We start from the raw sequence: 11,406 nt of genomic DNA, 5'->3' as shown, positions 1-11,406 counted from the left end.
ATTTAGCGGACATTTGACCTATAATTTCTCCTTTCATTGTCGATGGCAAATATGAGACGTGTGGGAACAAGATGACGTACATTTTCCCTTCATTGTCAATGGCATTTAATGTTTGTGTTGCGGACATAGGAAGTAGGAAGAGTTATTCTGTGTATACATATTCTGCCGCACATATAAGCTAGGCCTATATTATAGTGGCAGACTTAAAGGGGTTGGGGCATATTTTGCATATAAGGCACTGGAGGAAAGGCCACAGTCGGGATCTGCTGATCTCATACTCACTGATCTCTGAGAAATTAATATCTCTGTCCTGGTTGGGATATATTTATTCACTATTCATTGTTGTTTTTGCACTGTCTTGTCCTGTTTTGCACTTGTCCTAATGTTGTAACTGCACTCTGCTGTCCACCAAACCAAATTCCTAACATGTTTACATGTCATGGCAATAAAGGCTTCTGATTCGGATTCGGATAGAAGGCCATTTATATAGAAGCATGAGTTCAAGTCCGTTGCTCTCCCCATGTCCCCCATATATGGGGACTAGGTTGGCGGAGGGTGTGTAGAGCCCAGGATCACATTAGATAATTGACACAGGGGTGAGAAATGGGTTACAAAATCGTGGGATAAAAATTATAGAAAAAAAAAGATGGCCATTTATTTATTTTTTACCTTTATTGATAGGGTACAGTAATTAGACAGGAATGGTGGAGAGAGATTTGGGGAGTGACACACGGCCAAGACCGTCGGGCTCGGGAGTCGAACTCACGGCATGCCATCCGGCTGGCTTGGTAGCCTAGGTGGCTTGGTAGCCTAGGTGCCCAGACGGGGCAGAAGGCCAGTCATAACCTCGCCCACTAGGCCTGCCCTCACTCATAACCCGCCCACTAGGCCTGCCCTCACTCATAACCCCGCCCACTAGGCCTGCCCTCACTCATAACCCCGCCCACTAGGCCTGCCCTCACTCATAACCCCGCCCACTAGGCCTGCCCTCACTCATAACCTCGCCCACTAGGCCTGCCCTCACTCATAACCCGCCCACTAGGCCTGCCCTCACTCATAACCCCGCCCACTAGGCCTGCCCTCACTCATAACCCGCCCACTAGGCCTGCCCTCACTCATAACCCGCCCACTAGGCCTGCCCTCACTCATAACCCCGCCCACTAGGCCTGCCCTCACTCATAACCCGCCCACTAGGCCTGCCCTCACTCATAACCCGCCCACTAGGCCTGCCCTCACTCATAACCTCGCCCACTAGGCCTGCCCTCACTCATAACCCCGCCCACTAGGCCTGCCCTCACTCATAATCCGCCCACTAGGCCTGCCCTCACTCATAACCCCGCCCACTAGGCCTGCCCTCACTCATAACCCGCCCACTAGGCCTGCCCTCACTCATAACCCCGCCCACTAGGCCTGCCCTCACTCATAACCCGCCCACTAGGCCTGCCCTCACTCATAACCTCGCCCACTAGACCCTCACTCAGTCACAACCCGTCACACGCCCATACATGGGCATATAGTGATGTCAGCAATGACCTCATCCAGGTCGGTGTATATAATGCGCTCACAGTTGCCATAGCGACATTTTGGACATTCCGAGGCGTCGGACCGCCATGAACCAAGCATCTGCATGTCGACCAACCCTAAACCTGGAAGCAAACAGCTGCATGTCGACAGATCTGAAAGAAAACGTCTGTAAGCCGCCGGTGGCACATGAAGCCGGACCCGCCTCCTCGAGGCCGAGGGAGGATCATTATGAACCCGCCCAGAAGGAGGATCATTATGAACCCGCCCAGAAGGAGGATCATTATGAACCCGCCCAGCCGCCGGTCCCCGTCCAGACACCGCCTCTGTCCCCGTCCCGCTGGTCGCCCCGACGGAGCCGCCAGGTGGCCGAACGCAAGCGCCTCTGCTTCCTCACCGACGCACTGCGCGAGGAGCAGAGGCGCAGCGCGGCGAGCCAGCACGCACTCGACGAGAAGTGGATGCAGGTCCTGCGTGGCTCGCTCACCTCCGACCTGAAACTCCAGATCGACACGTTCCGGGGGAGCTTCGAGAGCGGTGTGGAGGCCACGGCGAAGACGGCGACGCGCCTGGCGGACGAGCTGGCCGCGGCCCAGCAGCTGTCGGAGCGAGCCTCGGAGGCTCACGCCGTCCGTCTGGACACCCTGCGGGCGTCGCAGACGGACCGGCTGGCGTCTCTGGAAGGACGCTGGGCCGGCAGCGAGCAGCAGCTCAGCTCCGACTTCCACTCTCAGCGAGCCGGGATCCTGACGCTGTACCCGCACCGCTCCGGCGTCGAGGAGAACGCCGGGTCTTCCACAACGGCGCTTCAGCAGCGATGCGGAGACGACGACATCATGCGAGGCGACTACCACAGCCTTCGGAACGCGTTCGACGAGTCGGAACTGCAGCAGATCAAAGAGCGCTACGTCGGCGTGAAGGAAGCGCAGAGGCACATGCTGCAGAATTACCAGGATGCCAGCGAGGAGTATCACGCCGCTCTGGACGCGCTGAGGCGCCGCGACCGCAGCCTGGCGCGAGACGTGGACGGGGAGAGAAGGAGACTGCGGCAGGTGCGGGGCATGTGCGACGATTTGACGCGCGCCAGGAGCCGCTCCGAGCAGATGGGCGGTGCGGAGGCGCTGCTCAGGGCCGCCATGGAGGAGCTGACGGGGCCGGCCGCGATGCGGCTCAGGGCTCGGATGAACCGCGACCGCGGGGCGGCCAAGGCCCGGCTCGGCGACCTGCTGGTGATCAACAACCTCGCTCAGAAGAAACTGCAGGACGTCGCCGGCAAGGGCGCCAGACTCCTGCGACAGGCCGAGCTGTGCCGCAAGCTGGAGAGCGAGCAGGAGAAGGTCCTGCCCTCTCTCACAGCCAAGGAAGCAAAGCCCTCTCTCACAGCCAAGGAAGCAAAGCCCTCTCTCACAGCCAAGGAAGCAAAGCCCTCTCTCACAGCCAAGGAAGCAAAGCCCTCTCTCACAGCCAAGGAAGCAAAGCTCTCTCTCACAACGAAGGAAGCAAAGCCCTCTCTCACAGCCAAGGAAGCAAAGCCCGCTCTCACAACGAAGGAAGCAAAGCCCTCTCTCACAGCCAAGGAAGCAAAGCTCTCTCTCACAACGAAGGAAGCAAAGCCCTCTCTCACAGTCAAGGAAGCAAAGACCTCTCTCACAGTCAAGGAAGCAAAGCCCTCTCTCACAGCCAAGGAAGCAAAGACCTCTCTCACAGTCAAGGAAGCAAAGCCCTCTCTCACAGTCAAGGAAGCAAAGCCCTCTCTCACAGTCAAGGAAGCAAAGCCCTCTCTCACAACGAAGGAAGCAAACCAGGGAAGATGTGGCGTGTTGGAGCCACAACCATCTGAAGACAACCAGGGAAGATGTGGCGTGTTGGAGCCACAACCATCTGAGGACGAGCGGTCTGAAGTGTCGCCATCTGCAGGGGCGGACTTCAGGGAACTGGGCCGTTTCTGGCAGCGCTACAGCAGAGTTCTGGCCAGCCGGCTGCGTCTGAAGAGACAGGAAGAGCTCCTGAGCCGAGAGAACCAGCAGCTAGCGGCCCAACTCCATCCCAGCGTGGACTTCACCGTACGTGGTGCACCATGTGTGACGGACCGTGGTGCTCAATGTCGGGGGTCCCGCTAAAATGGACCGTTAACTAACAGGGTTACAACGCTGAGAGTTATGGACAGAATCACATGGGGGTGGAGCCTAATGAAGCTAAGATTGTCACTAGATGTGAGGTTGATGATGATGAAAATGAGTGTTCAGCCCTGCAAGAAGCAAGCAGCAGCTTTTGGTTTTCAAGGCCTCAAATAAAGTAGTTTTTGTTCTTATTAATTCAGTTGAGCAGCAGATTTTTTTAACCCACTGGGAGTAAATAATCTACTACGCTTTAGAAACAAGCCTCGATAAACACTACACTTTAGAAACAAGCCCAAAGAAACAACTACACTTTGGAAACAAGCCCAAAAAAACAACTACACTTTATTAACAAGCCCAAAAAAACAACTTTACTTTATAAACAAGCCCAAATAAACAACTACACTTTGGAAACAAGCCCAAATAAACAACTACACTTTATAAACAAGCCCAAATAAACAACTACACTTTATAAACAAGCCCAAAAAAACAACTTTACTTTAGAAACAAGCCCAAAAAAACAACTACACTTTATAAACAAGCCCAAAAAAACAACTTTACTTTATAAACAAGCCCAAATAAACAACTACACTTTAGAAACAAGCCCAAATAAACAACTACACTTTAGAAACAAGCCCAAATAAACAACTACACTTTAGAAACAAGCCCAAATAAACAACCACACTTTGGAAACAAGCCCAAGAAAACAACTACACTTTATAAACAAGCCCAAATAAACAACTACACTTTAGAAACAAGCCCAAATAAATAAATACAATTACTTTATGCTTTCATATTCCTATATATTACTTGTAATCATCGTTGTAATAAACATTGCATTCATTTGAGTGGTGAGGTACATCTTGAGTTGAAGGTCACGCGGGCGATATAAATACAGTGGGCGCTCTCCGAGAAGGACAGGCTTTGCGTGTGGATGTCCAGTGACTATTAGGGTGGGTAGAGACCAAGGACTCTAACGTATGTCAGCACTAACCACAATCCGTGAATTACGCATTTAGCAGCTTCATCCGTAAAGGGTATCTTGCGGCCACTGTATACCCACAAGACATTTTGCAGACTCCTTTATTTGCGGCTGGAGGTGTGCCCGTGTCTGTGTTGATGCGCTTTCCTTAAAATTGCTATCTGGCTCACACAGGTTGAGGACAGAGGAAAGCGCGTCCTCAGACCACCCGTGATGCAAATTCCGTTTGATAGAACGTGCCCCTGTAATGGAGTGGATATAACGGGAAGCGAGTTGCCTATGCACAACAGCAGAACATTCACAGCTCAAAGGTCTCGTTCTGCCTTAATTCTCCACAAATCTTGTCTAAAAAATCTAAAAAAATTGTAGTCAGCAGAAGTGAAAGTGTCAATTCCTTGTGCCAATTGTGTTTATATAAAATTATTACAATAATCTAACATTCTACAGTATATGATCAGTAACATGTAGGTGATATGTATCACTATCAATTATAGTTGTATTGAAAGGCATACGAAGGCTAGAGTAGAGAGACATACGTGTAGGGCGACCAAATGGTTCATTGTGAGTGAGTGTGTTGGTCGCGGAGTGTATGATAGATAGAGGAGCTACTGGACACACAAAATAACCTTCTGTATCAAATATAAATGTATTCCAATGCAGCGATGTGCATCTTTCTTCCATGCAGGGCAGAGGGTGAAAGGCAACAACACACCTATGCATAATGTAATGGATAGCGGAGGTGTTTTAAGGATTTAGGCTGGGGTCCAAGATGGCACAATTTTTACGGGGGAACGCCTCTTACGCAATGCTAAATCCCCTAATTACGGATTTAGGGTCTCTGGTGCAAGATAGGGCCTCAAGACCATCACAGATACGAAGGCTAAAGTCAGTGGTGGGCTCAGGGGTAGAGTGGCTGCATGGTAACCGCAAGGTTGCCAGTTCGAACCTGGGCTCCTCCAGAGTTAGCGTCCTTGAGCAAGACAATGAACCCCTAATTGCTCTTGATGTGCAGGTTGGTGCCTTGCATAGTTTCCAGCCACCATCGGTGTATGAATGTGTGTGAATGGGTGAATGTAAAAATGCACAATGCATAATCATCGCCTTGGATAAAGGCGATATATAAATGTACCATTTAGACTGGATAAAATACATACGATAGTCTTAATTCAAAGCTAGTTTGGGACCAAAATGTTGGACCACATTCATATGGTACTGGGTTTATTTAGGATCTCATATGGGTTTATTTAGGAGCAAAACTATTTGGACGACATTCAGACTCTCAGTTCATACCAGATGGACATTCAGGGATATTGTCAACACAACCTGGTGTGACACGCACACACACACGCACACGCACACACACACACACACACATGTCACACACACACAAAGACAGGCAGACAGAGGCTCTAGACACAGACAGACCACTTGACAAACCACTGTTTAATAAGTGTCTGTACTCTGTGCTGCTTCAGACGGGCCATTTACAGTAAGATCATGATTCATTCTGGGGCAGACAATACTGTACTGACAGACATATACCTGGCTCGTCTAAACAGAGTGTACAGGAGATAAGATAAGAGACAATGTGTAATTGTGTGTGCGTGCGTGTGTCAGTGTAAAACCATGATGAAAAATGTTCTCCAACTATCTTTCTCGGACGAAAACAAAATAAAAAATAAGCTATGACTAAAACTAACACTAAATATATTGACAATTGTGTGTGTGTGTGTGTGTGTGTGTGTGTGTGTGTGTGTGTGTGTGTGTGTGTGTGTGTGTGTGTGTGTGTGTGTGTGTGTGTGTGTGTGTGTGTGTGTGTGTGTGCGCGCGCGCATTTGTCGTGCATGCTTGTGTGTTTAGACATGGTCGATATAGGCCAGACAGACGGCCAAAAAGAACCAGACAGACAGGTCCTTGCTGACAGGAACAAGGTGTGATAGCAGGGCGTGCTGAGAAAACACACACACACACACACACACATGTGTAGGCGGCCTACTTGTGTTGAAAAGTAGAGAGATCATACTGTATATAGCCTATAGTGGGCATGACAAACACTGGACTGGCATAGAATCGGAGGAGTATAATTACTCCGGAGAGAGTGTAAGAGAGCTCTCTCTCTCTCTGTGTGTGTGTGTGTGTGTGTGTGTGTGTGTGTGTGTGTGTGTGTGTGTGTGTGTGTGTGTGCGAGAGAGAGAGGTATGCTTGTTTTAAGGGCTGTGTGTGTGTGTGTGTGTGTGTGTGTGTGTGTGTGTGTGTGCTCTAGTCTAGGTTATGTAGGAGTCGTGTTTGTTTGGCGACATGTCATGCGTGTCAAGTGCTCCAACTTGTTTCTCAAACTCGTGAACTCACTTGGGTTTTGTCAGAAGAAGCTGATGTAATTATGTCACTGATGTGAAGTTTGGTCATCCGTGCAGCTGTAAAATCTATAATCTAGGATGCACCACCGTTTCATGAGACCCTTGACTTTATTAAGAGACTTTTCTTGTTCGTGTCAAGGTTCTGATTTTATTTTATTTGCCCTATATTGAGTCTAAGGTCAAGAAGTATTGTTTTGTTTTTCACTTTAACCCTATACGTAAGGCTTCCCCCAGGACTCTGCAGTAGCCTACTATCCACTAATATTTCCTGAGGGCCCTGTTTCAACAATACTTCTATCTTGGCTGTCTACTTCCTTTCCTTGTGCTGCGTTTTTTGCCCTCGATTATCTTCTGCTACTGCTCTTTCTAAAGTTCTATGCCTATGTTTGTTTCAGCTATAACAGCTAAGGCACCGCAAACGGTAGTGTAAGAACAGGAATTTGTTTATTTACTGCATGTGTTCAGACAGTACAGTCCGCTTTCTGTCATAGTTGTTTGTTAATTAATTCAGAAACAGCATCAGTGGGAGGAAGGTTTCACGTCAGATGTTCAGGCTCCGCTAACAACAGGAACCAGTGGCTTTTTGTCTCTGCTGTGGCCTAGTGTTCTGTGTCTCCGTCCTAAGAGAGAATAAACACAGGCAGGTTTCAAGCGAAAGAGCTTCCAAGAAACTCACCCATCTAAAGTTTCCTCCGACAATATTATCTTGCGTTCGGTTTCAGGAGAACATCTTTTCCTACAAGCCCTCACATGCAGATATGTTAAGTGTGATTGACAAGTGAATGTGCATGTATGCACCTAGGCTATATGCTCTCTGACACGCACGCGCGCACACACACGCACACACATACGCACACGCACACACAGTAAATTATTATGTATTATCTCAATTGCTGACCTAATGCTGATTCCAGAGATAAACACTACCACGGAATGTTCTGAAATGCTCCCCCACACAAGTGTCACACTCAATGACGACATCTAAAACCACTATTCTCCAAAACTCCCACACAGACTGCCACTGGAATAGCTCGACCTCCGTCAGTTCAGTAGTGGCCCTGCGAGAGAAGAATGTTTACCAGTAGCTACAGGTGAACTGAACACCTTCTCTTTGATGTGGTATGGCTTGCTGAAAGCCAAGGTGACATGTCCAATCTAATCTATTTTCAGAACATCAACGTTTTTGCGGGGGGGAGGGGGGGGGGGGGCTAATTTTGATGATACATGTATCCAGTTTTCTTTAGAAACACATTCTCATTACAAAAGCTGTTCAACATGCACTAGGCCAGTACACAATAGTCTCTCTATCCCCTGTGATGGACTGTCCAGCAGTAAATGTACCCCAGCAGGTCGGAAACTTTGAGCGAGAGCATTTAGGCCTACCTCACCTGTCTGACAACATAGCCAGGGTGTCTGGTGTGGAAAAGGCCCAGGATTTGTCGAGAGCTGTGGATAGAGACAGCACACATTGCTAGACTATTGATTGTTGGTGTGTAAACTGTAAAACTAGGGCATTGCAAAAAAAGTGACCACCGTATTTCAAATATTAAAGATTTGACATATGCCCAAAAATAGGGAAAACCAGGCTGAAAGTGATTTATTAATGTAGTTACAGTGCACACAAGACAAAAACGTGTCTATAAGTTATAGATATGTGTTTCTTAATTATGTTCATCCAAGCTTTTTTTTTAACTCTAAGGGTGCTCAAATAGACCTGAATCGATAAACAAAAAATGGTACATTTGGAACCAAATAACTGGATACATACAAAGGTAACTACATACATGGATTACACGGATGAGTTTACTGTTACCATAGTGCAGTCTGTATCTCTCAAGCACTTCACTCATCTGTTTGATGTTGACTGTTGAGTCACAATTCACAGTTTAATGTCATGTCTGTTCTGCAGCTGAACTGGCCTAGCAGTAAGCAGCACACCGCTTTCATTGTCCCTCTGGTTTGCTTTTTACGCTCTCTACTGGCCAATGTTGGTACTGGCCAATATATTTGAAATATACTGTATCAAATATTTTCATGATGCTATATCATTGCAAAAAAGACCCAGAAGAGACTGTTTTTGAGGAAATTCCACCTCCCAAGGACCATGCTGGTTAACTTCTATACTGCCATCATAGAGTCCATCATCACCCTCACCATCACCGTCTGCATGGCTCCCCGCTGCAGTGCCCAAGGACAAAGCCGGGTGATATGATCAGCAGAGGGTGATTGGCTGCATAATATGATGCAGTGTTTTAAAACACCATGTATTGTATACAAATTATCACATATGTTATCTGTAAAATATAATTTTGTTTTATTTAACATATTATCTCTCCATTTAGCTATACCTCTATCCTGTCTCTTCTCACAGAATACTAAATGATGGCGCACATACGAAAAAATAACTTGTTTCACCCACATCTTTACACCTGTAAACCTGTGATGTGACAAATAAACCCTTTTCTTTTCACATAGTTTTACACAGGTAAATAAATCCATTTCTGATTCTGTACACATACATTATGGCCGATGCATTTAAATTCCTTCTCTAGTCCACTCACCAGCCTTCACCACATGGTCCATGGTGGGGGAAAGCTTGGACACAGGAGTGCTGACATGCAGAGCGGTGGAACGAGGCATGCTGACAGACTGGCGTGGGTAGCGCACCAAGGTGCATCTCAGCAGCAACACTAGTGGCTCATCATCGGCTCCGCTCCCTCCAGGGCCCTTAGCTGACAAGGCACACATCCAGCCTGTCAAGAGAGAAAATCCCAAAACATACACAGGCAGGAGATTCTTTATATATCCTGCACATGGACAATGAACTTAAATTTAGAGGCTTCGTCGTGTCTATTATGTTAAGTCCTGTTCTGTTTTAATAATGTATGTGTGTGGTTGCTTGTGCATTTACTGATTGTACTTCTTCCAGCAGTGATGACAATGTTTATGTAGTTAACTTTCATGAACTCTATACATCTTCATGTTCAAAGATGTCCTTTAAGCCATGAGTGTTTTAATATTCTTCTCAACTACCTGGCCCATCCTAACCTTATAACTAATTTGCTTTTGGCTAAGAGATTTGGTGCAGAGTGTGTAGACGGAATAAAAGCAGTCCAAGTAGCCTACAGTTTCACTAAGAATAGAGCAAAACCTGCAGGAACAGAACCTGAGAGCTTGTTTGTTTCCCTAAGGAACAGAAAACCCCCCATGATACCTGGCTGCTATATTATCCTGTCAACACCTGCGGCATGGTGCTTCGTCACCACTCACCACCAGGCTGAACAGTTTCCCCAATCTCCAGCAAATCCCCATAGATCAGTGGTTTTCAACCAGTGGTCCGGGGACCACCAGGGGGGTCCAGGTCCCCCAGCTAAATGACCCGTATGGGTCCATTTGGTTTCATTTTACACTCTCAAGAGTTACATTATTACATAATTTACTTCATTTAGTCTACACAATTAGACAATGTAGAAGAATCGTTATTTTGATAAACGTTTGCCAAAAGCATGAAATTGTAGACAAACTATTATCCAACGACAACAAATTATTCTTTAGTTTTGGGTCTGAGAGGCTAAATCTCATCAAACTGGTGATCCGTGGGTCAAATGCTGAATAAATAATGGTCCTTGATATGAAAGAGGTTGAAAACCACTGCCATAAAGACGTGTTGCTGCACTACTGAATAATTCCACCACCTTCACCCACTTTCAGTCTAACAACAAGTCAATGATACCTGCATCTGTATATAGAAGGAAATATTGAATGTTTTTCCTCTATATAATTTATAAACACTACAGCGGTGCCCGTTGGGCAATGGCCTACGATGCAAGTTGGAAATGCATCCCCCACCCAGACCAGTTATTATGTCTGTGTCCCTTATATGCCCATATATGGAGTTCTTTGTCAGGCATGCTATAATATGGAGTATATGCAGATGTCAGAACAGGCCAGCTCCATATATGGAGATATAGGGTTGATCAATTGGCTAATTTGGGCCCTGTCCAGAGCCTGGGTCAGGAGCAGAGGCCTTTTTTGGCGGTTCTGGACAACCATGGATCCGTCCGACTCAAAGCCAGGCACTGCACTCCCTGTGGGGATATGTGTGTCAAATTTGAAGTCAGTGGGGCAAACGGTTCTCGAAAGGGATGCGATTCCTACACTATAGCTGGTTGAACCGAGTCACACAAGTCCTCCCATAAGTCTGTCTGTCTGTCAGTCGACATAGCTCAGTATACGTAATGATTTAAGTTGAATAAAGATCTATTACCGTATTAACTAAACCTCTATCATCAAAACATAATTATCATCATTGTGTGTGTGTGTGTGTGTGTGTGTGTGTGTGTGTGTGTGTGTGTGTGTGTGTGTGTGTGTGTGTGTGTGTGTGTGTGTGTGTGTGTGTGTGTGTGTGTGTAGCCTAATTTAACAGCCT

This window comes from Protomyctophum bolini (assembly GCF_963924005.1).
Source record: "Protomyctophum bolini genome assembly, chromosome: 3".
Classification (NCBI taxonomy): Eukaryota; Metazoa; Chordata; class Actinopteri; order Myctophiformes; family Myctophidae; genus Protomyctophum; species Protomyctophum bolini.
Note: the sequence above shows the minus strand (reverse complement) of the source record.